Source organism: Corvus brachyrhynchos, unplaced genomic scaffold (assembly GCF_000691975.1).
Source record: "Corvus brachyrhynchos isolate BGI_N302 unplaced genomic scaffold, ASM69197v1 scaffold449, whole genome shotgun sequence".
Classification (NCBI taxonomy): domain Eukaryota; kingdom Metazoa; phylum Chordata; class Aves; order Passeriformes; family Corvidae; genus Corvus; species Corvus brachyrhynchos.
In genome coordinates, this window is record NW_008240049.1 from 1,014,273 (window position 1) to 1,028,008 (window position 13,736).

Sequence of the window (13,736 nt, forward strand, 5' to 3'; positions counted from 1 at the left end):
GCGCCTCGTGGGCCATCCCCTCCCTCAGTCGCGCGGCGGGGCTGTCTGAGCGCCCGCCGTGCGTGTCGTGCCTTTTGTTTGCCTTTTTTCGGTCAAGGTACTGCTAGTCTTGCTCCATGCGCAGTTTGAGATCGGTTGTGGCCTCCTCTGGAGCCCTTCCTGCGTTTGTGCAGCTTCTGTGCGCACCTCGTGCACAGGGCACTTACCCTGATACATTTTTCTTTTTTTTTTCCCTATTGAGAATTTCTGAAGCTCATCAAGGATATTTAGCATTACCAGCGTGTATTGTCGGTTCCATCTGTGGCCTTTCCCAATCTGATGCCATCTATTAATCAGTTACTGAGGGTGTTGATGTACACCAGGTCCTGGTCAGAGCTCAGCAGAAACACTTTAATGCACCTTTACATCCATTTTGGTAGTGAAGGCCATTGTTAACTTCGCCTCCTGAAAGTTCTGTATCAAGCATTGCACCAATCCCACAGTATTTTCAGCAAAACTAGTTTGCTCCTGAGCTTCCCAAGTGAAACGTTTTCAAAGATCTGCTAGCTCCAAGATAATGACATTTGCTTTTTCTTTGTTCACCAGACTAGCTAACTTTAATGAGCTGAAGGATATTTGTGTACTGAGGATGGTTTGAGTTGCAGGGGACCGTAACGCTCATTCATGGGCAGGGACACCTTCCACTATCCCAGGCTTCTACCAGCTCTGTCCAGCCTGGCCTTGGACACTTGCAGAGATCCAGGGACAGCCACAGCTTCTCTGGGCACCCTGTGCCAGGGCCTCACCACTCTCACAGGGAAGAATTTGTTCCTCATATCTAATCTGAATCTATTCTCTTTCACTATGAAGCCATTCCCCCCTTGTCCTCTCACTGCATGCCCTTGTAAACATATCTCCATCTTTCTGACAGGCTCTCTTCAAGCATTGGAAAGCTACAATTTTGTCACCCCAAAGCCAAAGTACACTAACTTGACACTGTTCTTGATGGAACACTGTTAAGTTTGTTGTTTTCATCTTTTCTGCATATTAACCTTTTTCTTTTTTTCCCCTCTGGACATGGAAGTTAAATTTATGTGTTTGTGAGTTTTTGGCTGATTTTCCCTACTAAATTTCCTCTACACCGTTTTTGTCTTTTCCATTCACTTCCACAGGCTGGTGAAAAGAACTCTTAAAGGCTCTGAGTTTTGCACACTGTATGGTGTAGTTGAGCAAAGCAATCTGAAAATGTGCAACTTTCACAGGTGCTCTTAACCTTGTTCTTTGCCTACCAAGAACTAATTTCAGGAAATGACTGGAATTGTAGAATTGTTCTGGGGAAAATATTTATGCCAGTTAACATAGCAAACACTTGAACTTTTCCCAGAATAATTTCAGCTTGCTATGAATAGCAAGCTATTATTTTCATTGATTGGCCTTTTATCAGTACAATATTCACAGAATAAGTTCCTGTTCTCAATGTCTCTTCCTTTGTGTGCATCCAGTGACTCATTTGCTCCATGACAATTGACCCATGTGCATGCAGCTCATTTCTATTTCCTGGCTATTGCCATCTTCATTTCATCTACATGAAGAGATCATAACTTAGTCAAAATGATCTCTTACTTGTCATTAACAAATCTAGTTCTTATTTTCTGTCGTGCTTGTGTGCAGACACAGAAACCGGAGTTTGCTTTCTAGAGCAGAATATCGACTTGCCCCAGCTGATACATAATAAGACATAATACATTAGTGAGCTGCATTCTGTGGCAGAAATCGGTTCAGCGTCGTATTGTTTCCCCCTGAGCAGGGCTCTGTGTCCGTGCAGCTGCAGCCGCGGAGCTCCTGATGGGATTTAAAACGATGTAGGCGTTTTCATTCCTTGCAGTACTGGTTTATCCCCACCGAGTGGCATCCGTTTCATTCCTAGGCAGTGAAAACTACTCAGGCTGTCTCGTATGTGTTCATAGAAGGAGAGGGAGAGAAAGAAAAATGTCAGTGACCACAAAGAATCTATAGTGGCACAAAAAGAAGTCGCCATTTGGGCCAGCAACATCTGCACTGCAGCCACCACTGTGCCTGCAACTTGTGTAGGTATACTCAAATTCTTCAACATGTGATACTTCTACTGGTGCTATTTTGCAGCAGATCAGCAATACTTACCTGAACTTTCAATTTTTAGTCAGGTCCCCAAATACATAATCCTGCCTTGTCACTGCACCCAAAGTTGCTCTCCAAAGCAGAGTTGTGCTGCTTTTGGCTGGGGTAATTTCCTTCCCAGGGGCTGGTGTGGGGCTGTGTTTTGGATTTGTGCTGAACTCAGGGCTGATGATACAGAGATGTTTTTGTTATTTCTGAGCAGGGCTTGCACAGAGCCAAGGCCATTTCTGCTCCTCGTGCTGAGGAGACCCAGCCAGGACAGGAGACCCCAACTGACCGAAGGGACATTCCAGACCATGGGACATCATGCTCAGTGTATAAAGTGGGGGGAAGAAGGAAGGAAGGGGACACTTAGAGAGATGGTATTTGTCCTCCCAAGTCACCATGATGTGTGGTGGGACCCTGTTCTGCTGGGAATGGCTGAACACCTGCCCAGGCATGGGAAGCAGGGAATTCATTCCTTGTTTTGCTTCGCTTGTGTGACCAGCTTTTGCTTCCCTTATTAAACTGGCCTTATCCCAACCTGTGAACTTTTACCCTTCCAGTTCTCTCCCCAGTCCCACTGGTGGCAGAGAGAGTGGCTGCTCGGGGCTGGGCTGGTGGTTGGGGTTAGACAACACAGAGGTAGCTGGTGTGGAGGTGGATCTCACAGCAGTGAGGTGAGGAAGTGTGTTAACCGACACAGTTAAACAAGAAAGAAGTTTTTGGTGAGTTTTCTGCCTCCAGCTCCAGCAGGCAATAAGAGCAGCAGTTTCTCTAAGACTGCTAGTAACCAGGGAGAGATTCCTCTGTGTTCAGGGTGGCATCTTAGCAGAGTAGAGGAAGAGCAGAGGAAGCCACCAGAGAGAAATCAGATCACAGAACACAGTCTGTAACAAAAGTAGAGTAACAAACAAGAAAACTTAAGATTTGATCAATTTTCCCAGCTGTCCTGGATATTTCAGCAATAATTTAAAGATAGCAGGGGATAAAACCTCTTAAATAATCCTGTTCATCCTTGAGCCAACTATACAGATGCTGAGAGAATGTGGCAGTGTGAGCTGATGCTATTAGTGTGTAAGCTAGGTACACTTGTCTCTGTGTGTGTGAGTGACACAATTTTTGTGTTTTGCTGATTTTAAACTGGAAGAACAGATGCCCCTTTCTCCATTTCTTGGGAGCAAGCTAACAATAAGATCTGAGTAGCACAGTATACCCATAAGAAATTTAAAGATGGACTGGTTAGTATACTGCTGTGTTGTATGAGTGTAAGAAATCAAAGCACAAGTCCAAACTGACTCTCTTGCCCAAGGAATGTTATCCTGACCTTAAAAAGCCTCACTGTAAACAAATAAAAAAGGATCTGTGTACTTAGCGTGGAAGTATAGCTGGTGAAATTGCTGCTTAATGTGGGATATGTTTATTTAGTCTTTTATTTCGTAATGATTGTTGGGATCCTACAGACAGTGGCCTGGAATTCAAAAATGGTGCCTTAGGGAAACAAAGGATGAGAAATTCTTTAGTATATTTCACCAGTATGTCTCAAAACTCTTGCTCTTCTCTCTCAAAATCAGGAAATTAGAAACATTCTTTTTTTATTAATTATTAGATTAAATTTATTTATCTTTTAAGAAGAAGATCTCTCAAACTCAAGTCTGTGTGTCAAAATCAAGTCAGGTGAAAATAGTAATCTTTGTCACATACGGAAATAGACATTTCCACTGTCTGCTCTCATCCTGCCACATTTGTGATTTGTAGCCATCTGCCACACTGCTGTCTGTCCCCTTCCAGTCGATTTCTTGCTCTGCTCCACAGTTTTCTGCTTTGTTTCCCTGTTTTCCAACAGTCTTTTATCCCCATCAAGCTCCTTACTTTGATCTTCTAGTACATTTTCCCCTGCTTCCTCTCTTGCCAGCACCGTATATTAATCAACCCTGCATATTTCTTTCAGTATCATTCCCCCACAGCTTACCTGGTTTTCTTGGTTTCTCCATGCCGTCATCAGCATTTACTCGTGGCTTAGTGCACCTCTCAGTCTCCCGTCTGTCTCTGAGAATCTGGCTATTCATCCCACTCTTGTCACCTTACTTGTGTATGCCTTCAATCAATACTCATATACTCAGGCCCCACCTTTACATTTGTGTAACTTCCATCTTCGTGTTTCACTCCTGTTACCCTCCTTCTTTTTCACAGTTTTCTCCAGAAAGTCAGGTTCTGTCTCCTTTCAGATTTTCTGAAAAGAATTGAGAAAACAAATCACAGGAAGTTCAGATGGCCAATTTTCTCCTAACACAACTTTACTCTGGTTTATTTTGTGCGCTGGTTAGTGCCAATCTAAATTGCAAAGAGGAGAAATTATGGGTTTTTTTTAAACTAAGCAGTCGTGTTATTTGACTTACATCCACCTCAGATCCCTCCTCCCTCATTCCAGATTAGATTCTCACAAATATTTAAGGATCCGTTTAAAATTTCTCTTCTCTACAGCCTTTGAAGCAGCAGCACTGTGTTCATTCCTAGCTGAAGCCTGGGACTGTAGCAGCTGTAGCCAATGCTGCTGGCTCTATCCAGGAGCTCCCTGGGGTCTAATCTTAGGTCATGGACACACAAGTAGGCAAAAGTGTGTACTTCAGGCTGTAGATGTATACAAAAAGAGTTTGTGTGTCTGAAAAATAAATACTGGAGCATTTTGTATCTTTATTGCAATAGTAAACTCAGTCATGACTTCACTTAGAGCTGAATTCATGTTAACAAAAGTTAGGATCTTGGCTGCTAAGCCTCTCCTTAGCACATCTTATTCCTTAACAGTATTCTTTTTGAAAAGAGCTGATTTATAGAGTGGACTTTAACTGTTATTACCTTGTTTATCTCTCTACTGCATCATTAGATATATCACTTGCTGATTAGTTGATAGGACTCAGACAAGCTCCAGCCCCCTGTTGATCCGACCAAGATTTAAAGGATGCTTTTCCCCAAAGTAGTGACTTTGCCTCAGCAATGGCATGCAGGAGTGCTGTACTGTCACTGTCCTGTAATGTTCCCTGGGTGAGCTTTTATCCGTTGTGTTGACTTGTGGTTCAGCTCCAGCAAACACAGAGCAGCCTCCCTGTCCTCTCAGCAGGTACATGATTCTCAGGACTGGGTGCTCAATACACCTACTGTGCCTTTCATCAGTGTAGGTAATTCACCAGTCCCGCTCTACCCACATGAGCATCTCTTCTGGGTCTGAAAGTTGTGGGCCTGCTTCGTCCAACTGCTCAGGGTTTTCTTTTTCTGGAAAAGCACATGTCAGTGATAATCACTGCTGAGTAGTTTCAAGGTTGTAATCAATCAAGGCTGGCAATACATTCTTTACATATTCTTGTTATGTATTAGCTTTGTATGTCACAATATTACTTAAGAGTTTCAAATGAATTGCATTAAACTCCCTGTATATATACAGCAAAATAAACATCCTTGCCTACAGTGACTCACTATCTCTATAAACAAAAAAAAGGGGGTCTGGGGCAGGTCATCCCTGAGGTCAGGAGAAACACAAGGGGACAGAGCAAGACCTTCTCCTCAAGATTATGCTACTTACTCTGTTTATCTCCTTTGCCAAACCCTTGCCAGTCTGATCTCAACCAAGAGCTGCTGTAGAAGGGAAGAAAAGGATACAGGAAGACCTCAAACAGGACAAATGACCAGTCTTGATACTACTCCCATGGAGTAAGTCCTGTGCATTCACTGGCTTTTCTCTGTTGCACACATCAGTAGGGCAAAAGCCGAGGTCTTTAAAGTTCATTAGATGTCCGTGGATTTTAGGTGTTCCAAGAGCTCCAGGCATCTAGTATTCAGGGAGCATGGGATCTGGGATTACTGATTGTCTCAGATTTAAAATTATCTATTTAATCAGATCAATTTATATGAAATATTACACAGTTCATAAAAATACTGTGTAGTTTGGATCACATCGGATAAGCTTTGCTGCTTCCCAGGGAAAGGAAGAAAAGCAAGGGACATTTCTATTCATACTGTGAACACAGATGCTTCCATCAACATATGACAATTTCAAAATACTCTTTATATTTGAATTTAACCTGGTAATCTTACATTTCTGATACTTTTTTTTCTGCTCCTTTGCTTAGTTGCTCCATTCGCAGTGTTATTTAGAGCTAATTTTGTTAAATACTGATATATGCCTTGTGATGCACTACACATTCAGCAAATGAGATCTCAAATAAAGAAGCGCAATGCTGGCAAGATAGTGCATATTTTCTACCCTATCAGGTAAACTTCATGTATTAGCCTAATGCAAGTGCAGCTGAACCCAGGACTGGACCTGAGATGACAGCTTCAGGACAGTCATTTTTCCACCTCCATTTGCTTTCATTAAATGGTGTCCACAGGTATTCTGCTTTGGGCTGCAGGACTAAACAAATAGTCTGTTCTGCATGAGAACAAGAGAAGCTGTCCTATTTAGGGTAGAGTGCAGAGCAACTGTCTTCTTTCCGTCTCCCATTTTCCCTTGCAACAGCAAAGGATCTGTGGAGATACTTGACTGGACAGAGTCCTGGACAAACAACTCTAGGTGAGATGGCTTGAACAGGAGGCTTAGACCAGATTATCTCAGGAGGTCCCTACAAATGGAAACAGTTTTGGGATTGCTTTAATCTTGAAAATATTTTTTTCCATACCCTTTATATGTTTTTTCTCACAGTTGTTTCCTGATCAATTCTGCCTACAGCAAAGAGGATGGAAAACCAAGCTGGGACTCTGTCAGCTCCCGCAGAGGGATGAGTCCAAGCTGAGAGTTGTGAGCTTGTGTCTGCAAAGTCAATGCCCATTATTCAATAAATTTCGAGGACATCGTCAATCTAATTGGACAGATGAGGGTGTGTGTGCTCAGAAGCTGTCTAGTGCCATAGCTACCATCTGACAATTTGTGGACCATACTTCAACTACTAGATTCTGGGAAGGATTAGTTAAGGAGAAAAAAAAAAAAAGCAACATTCAACAGGAAACAGACTTCTCATTGTGCCCCTTCATTGTATATTCTCCGTGTTCCCTTTCCTGCTCAGTGGCGCAGGCCAGTTTGGGACACTCTAAATTGTCAAGAGCAGCAAGGGGTTACCCGGAGAGTGCTTTGTTTGGCAATACAGACAGCTTTTTTTGTTAACTGACTTGAACCCATTGTCTGTGCATCCCCCTCCCAAACCTCTCTCCTGCCCTCACCACCCTTATCCCCAGCCCAGTTCACCCCCACAGATCCCCTTACTCTGGGTTCATGAAGTACAAATTAGCATAATCAGATTATCTGCATGGGGTTGTTCAGCACGGAGCTGAAAAGGAAGAAAAGAAAAAGTGTCTGACAAAGAGAAGCCCTGAGGAGGGCAGAGCGGGTGGCATTGCTGTTGTGCTGTGGTGCTGAAAACTTGCACCTGCATAGCAAGCAGATCCTCTTCTCACTAAGGACTCTTAGATGGTATTAAAGCATAGGAATTAATTGGGGGGAGGGTAAGGAGACTGAAAGGATGGCAAGGGAGAAGGGAAGGAAAGGAAAGGAAAGGAAAGGAAAGGAAAGGAAAGGAAAGGAAAGGAAAGGAAAGGAAAGGAAAGGAAAGGAAAGGAAAGGAAAGGAAAGGAAAGGAAAGGAAAGGAAAGGAAAGGAAAGGAAAGGAAAGGAAAGGAAAGGAAAGGAAAGGAAAGGAAAGGAAAGGAAAGGAAAGGAAAGGAAAGGAAAGGAAAGGAAAGGAAAGGAAAGGAAAGGAAAGGAAAGGAAAGGAAAGGAAAGGAAAGGAAAGGAAAGGAAAGGAAAGGAAAGGAAAGGAAAGGAAAGGAAAGGAAAGGAAAGGAAAGGAAAGGAAAGGAAAGGAAAGGAAAGGAAAGGAAAGGAAAGGAAAGGAAAGGAAAGGAAAGGAAAGGAAAGGAAAGGAAAGGAAAGGAAAGGAAAGGAAAGGAAAGGAAAGGAAAGGAAAGGAAAGGAAAGGAAAGGAAAGGAAAGGAAAGGAAAGGAAAGGAAAGGAAAGGAAAGGAAAGGAAAGGAAAGGAAAGGAAAGGAAAGGAAAGGAAAGGAAAGGAAAGGAAAGGAAAGGAAAGGAAAGGAAAGGAGTTCTATTAATGTAACTATCTGGACTGGGAATGTCCATCTCTATTCGTCATGGAGAAGAGATCATCTTGGTAATCTGGGCTATCAAGATAAGACTTTTAGAGTCTCTGCAGGAGACTGATAAGAAACGTGGTAGGAAAAAAAGCGCCAGTTGTCTAGGGGCAGGGTATGTTTCTGCGGTAGGGTGGGGGGGGGTGGTTTTCCTGGGCATTTTCTGTGGTGGTCTTGCCTTGCTAAGAGTAGTAAACGATCTGCTTGATTGCCTTAGTACCTGCCCTAATTCTCTTCTTTCTGCCCATGCTGGGAGATGAACGCTCCCAGAGGACTCAAGACTCAAATCTGTAGCCACAGGTTTTAAAAGCAGCTAGGGGCTCTACATGCTTGTGTATTCAGGAACATGAGATTAAATGACTTGAAGGTGCCTGTTTTTAAAAATATCTTTGAGCTGCTTCTACACTGCCAGCTCTTCCAGCTGACTTGTCTGACCAGTCACCCTCGTCTTTCTGACGTATCTTAAAAGCATGCATGGGCAGAGATTACAAGAAAAACACCCCAAAAAGCAGTCATGGCAACCCTAAAATGTTTTAAGTTGAGCCCTCAAGATCAAGAGTCTTACTGACAGCCGCAGCACTAGACTTTTTCAGTACTTCAGAGAGTCAGGATAAAAGGAAACATAAATGTCAGGGTAAGTCAAGCTTTGAGGAAGTATTTATGACAAACTCCTGCCTAACTTGAACCTGCAGTTTTCAAGAGGAAGTATTGTCTTTGGTTTGATTTATCTTAACAGCACCACACAGAGAGCTGCTGGAAATATTTAACTGATGAAGTTGTGATAAATAGCAGAGAAAATTTTTTCTTTTTACTATTATTTTAGGAGTATTTTCACTTACTTGATTTTAAAAATTTGACTTTAGCAACTTACAGCTCTACTGTTGAGGGAAATAGAAAACATATTTGATAATCAGAAACATAATATATGTCTGTGTTGGTTCAGGAGCCTGTACTTTTGGGAAATATTTGAAATTAATAGGAGCCGCTATTTCAGAATTACCTAACTGGCCACTTGACTTACTTGTTAGATGTAAGAGAAACAAGGTGGTGTTACTCTGTTTTCTGCAGCTGACATATAGAGGAGTCATAGAGAGGAAATCTGTGCCTCTACAACAAGTGTAGTGTCCATCCAGTTTATGTCTGGCATGGTTAATTCATCCTCCATGCTTTCTCTGGCAATCTGTCTTGTTTCACTTTTCTCACTTATATTATTCTTTAGTCTGAAGAAGAATCATTTTGATTATAAAGGCAAAATTTGTGGGGTTTCTTTGTATGTGACCTTAAATGAACTTCAAGATGGATTTCAAGGAGATGATAAGGGTAACACAGATCAATGGATAGTAGATAGACAGAAAGATAGAAAAACAGATATGTCTGCTTTCTTTGTGTTTGCTGTACCTGCTCAGCTATTCTGTTCAAAATTGTCAGGTAGAATTATGCTGCTGAAGTTACCTGCCATGACTTTCTCCCCTCACTTCTAAACCTGAGAGCTGGGGAGCACCTGTTTGCATTCCACATGTCTGTGCAGAAAAGTGGCCTTTGAGATTGGGCTGTCCTGTGCCAAGCACAGTGGCTGGGCATGTTCTCCAGACAGCAGCTGGCTGCTCTTCTGTGCTGGAAAATTTGGGAAAAATGTTTGCAGCATAGCTCAGAAGGAAGAGCCAGAGCAGGCAGCTCCCTTCAGTATTGAGTTATTTCAGTTCCTTTTCGAGTGGTGGGAATGTTTCCCACCCAAGCAGGCTGTGCCAGCACCAAGTGCTCTTGGCAAGTCCAATCTGCCAAGCTCACTCTCTCTGTAGGGAACTCTCAACTGGCAGCTGACTTTTTGCCATTCAGTCCCACAGAGATCACTGCAAAGCCTCTCAGCCGGACCAGATTCTTCCTTCTGAAATACCTGTTAACCTCTAGGCAGCAAAACATTTCAGGTCACGGTCAGCTGGTCTGAGATCCTGTGGTTAACTAGGTCTGATAGCCTCCACTCAAGGTGCTTTTAGGCATTGCACCTGAGAGTTCGGGTCTTTCCCATAAGTGTAAAGCTTTTTAAAGCTGGAATTTAGTGGCATGAGGTCTTGAGCTGAGGGAATCCATAGGTTGCGTTCTGGTTGGTTGTATATCAATGTATCAGAGCACGGCAATTCTGCTGGTGGTCTGAAGACAGAGTTAATATTGTCTGCTCTTGGCCTTTCTCACCCCCAGAACTGAGCACTGCTGTCTGCCAGGGTTTGCCAAATACAGTCACCAGGAGAAAATAATGCTAATCAATGTCTACAGACAGGGTTGGAAGCAGAATGCCTCCCTGGAGACTTGCTGACTGCAGGCTGTCATCCTTTAGCTTTTCATTAAGGTTTTAGGCTACCCAAGAGTCTGTCTTTCAACGTATAGAGAGGGGAATTTCAGAGGAAGTGAGGGACTTTCCTCAGCTCTGAGATACTGTGCCCCAAGGCGTCTGCAGAAAGGTGGATGCATGGGAAACCTCTGCTGCCCTGTGCTTGTGAATACCTCTCTGCATTACTTGCCAGCATGAAAGTCGGAGACTTCATCTGAATCCCAATGCAGTCCATGCTGAGATCCACAGGACCCTCACTGACTTTTTCCTGTCCTTCATCCTTAAGCTCTTCTGTGCTGTTTTGTGACATTGACACTCAGCAGGACAGATGTACCTGGGAAAGGTTGGCTGCTCCTTGCCTCTCTTTCTGGCTCTCAGTGCTGAGGGGTCTCTTCTCCGAAGGAAGTTTATCATGGGGTCCTCTTTTGTGCTCTGCTGGGTTTGCAATCCAAGGCAGTGAAACAAACTGTAGAGGGATGGGATGTGCATTTTTGCTCACATATGGAAAGGGAGTGGAGTGAGAATACAATGGGATGAGGCTCTATTCTTTACAGAGAAGAGTTGGACCAACTCAGAGTGCAAAGAAAATCCTGCCCTTGGCTTACAGAGAGAACAAAAGTGACTAAATTCAACCAAATATAGGTATCGATTGAGCACAGGGCAATCTCTACCTTCTGTAACCCAAGTCATTTTTTGAGCTGCTTCTTCCACCCACCTTCTCCCTTCTGATTCTCTCAGCACCTGCTGTATTAAAAATACAATTACACCCTTGAAAAGTGACGGATTTAGACTGTCACTGTGTTGATGACCTTTAGATTTAAGACTGGCTCCCAAGTGACCCCTGCCCCACAGGTCAGTAGTTAAGTCACCCATTCTCTCCACCCCCTTTCATCACTCAGCCTTCAAAGAACAAAAGTCAGATCTGCCTTGCTCACACTACTTTAGCCGTGGTCACTGCATATCATTCCCTAGCAGCAAAGAAATTTGTGGGAACTGGTTAGATACTGGAAGATGAGTTGCTAAATGGTTCATGAATCATAACGCCTGTGAAGCACATTGGTGCTGCACCTTTACTTCTTGTTCAGAGAAAGATGCTGGGATGGATCTTAGCATCCTAAAACAACTCTGCTTTGCCATTTAATGTGGCTGTCCCAGGAATCCTGTGAGTCTCCCTGTGTGATGCTCACTGTACTCTCCTCCCCACTGATTTAGACAAGGTACAGCAAACAAGGCTACTGAGTAAAAGCCTCACCACAAAGTCTTCCTCAGCGTGGGCAATACTCCAGAAACCACGAGGCACCACACAGATGTGGGAGCTCACTGTGCACTGTCCAGTGCCAGGCACAATGTGCTGACATCCACCAGGATTTGAATCCACAGAATCTCAAACCAAAACCCAGACTGCAGACCTGCCCTTCCTCTAACCACAGGCTGGCCATCACTGGGATTCGTGCACAAGACTACAGCATCCTTGCAAGATACATTTGCAACTTACTCCTTTCCTTACCCAGCCCAAATATCCAACTTCAATTACATTCCATAGCCACAAGGGGATATTGAGAAAGTGGACATGACTGACAGCAGCCTGCACGCTTGTTCCTGGTTATTAGGAACAGTGTACAGTGACACTGCACCTCTCCTGGCATCGGTTCCCGTAGGCTCTGTAACAGCTGAACAGTGGCAGAACATATTTCCTGCCTCTGGAGAAAGTAATCCTCACTTGATCTGAAATGTGGACCGGTATTCTTCCACTGATCCTTTTAGAAATTCCAAGTAAAGGAGTGTCTCACTGAGATTCCTGCATCACAATTTCACAGGAGTACGCCTCACACCCTCTGTGCAGGTTAGGAGTACCGTGCAGGTTGGAGCAAGCCATGACTCTTTTAACTTTCCAGCACTCCCTTTTGTACCAGGAGATACTAAAAATGCTCCTAGAAAATGCCACCTTACCTGGTGTTCCTTGCAATATTGACAGCCATAGCTTCACAGAAAAAAAAATAAAATTACAAAAGTGAAAAAAAATGCTATTCACACAACTCTGTTCAACACTGCTAGTTATATCTAGGGGACAATAGGATCCTTAGGACTAGGGATATTTTTGTCACTTGTACTAAGGTTTTCCCACTGCAGCAACATATCTAAGACATTTTCAGCCAACTCCAATTAACTTGGTCCGTCTCCATGGCACAGGTCCCGTTATCTCACAGGACTATGTTGACATAGCTGTACCGTGCCCACTTCCAGAGGAGGGATTGCCACATGATCCTCAGCACACAAACTAATTTGGCATCACCTGCTGTAAGCAGAGGGCTCTCTCTAAGGTGACATTGCCTTGCTTAGTGTAAATACATACTGGACATCACATATAAATACATTTTGAACCTCACATTTGTTGATTTCATGACTTTTATATATGACTCCCTGAGATGATGCTTTTCTGACACACATTTTGTGCAGAAATTCCTCTCTTGGTGTATCATAGAGCACTGTCAGGGATGTGAGACATCCAGCCAAGCATGAAACTGGAACTGGCCCTGTGTCCCAGTGATTTGCCATTTCTTCCTCATGACTTCTGCATCTGTCATCCTATTGCTCCCTCTCCCTTTCCCAGCCTCAGATTCAGTTGGGGATTAGGTGTTCTCATCAGATGTTTGCCAGAAAACATCTTTACATCCTAAGCTCCCCTCAACTTTGAATTAATTTTTATATCTGAACCTGGACTCCTGTTTGAATCTTTATGTTGTGCCTATCTGAACACCTCCAGATAACAATGGACTCTGAATTAATTCTTTAGAGTGTCTTATGCTTTTTAAAATGAGGTTGATTAAAATCTTTTGAATTGCGAATGTTTGGAAGAGATAAATAATAATGTTGCACAATGAAATTTTAGTTCTCTATCTTTTTCAAGGGCTGGTCAAAATCTTCCTAGCATGTAGATGCAAATAGATATACGACCCAAAATTGCAAGAAATTGTAATAAACAAAGAACTGCTGTCATTTTTCATCATTTGATAATGTTGTTTCTACCATCAAGAGTCTTGCATAAGAGATAGTAGAAGAATCCTCTGCTGGAAATTACATCCCAATGTTTTTGGGATTCTCTACCAAGTGGTATGCAAATGTAAAATGCAATTTTAGAGAAGTTTAGAAAGACAAAGA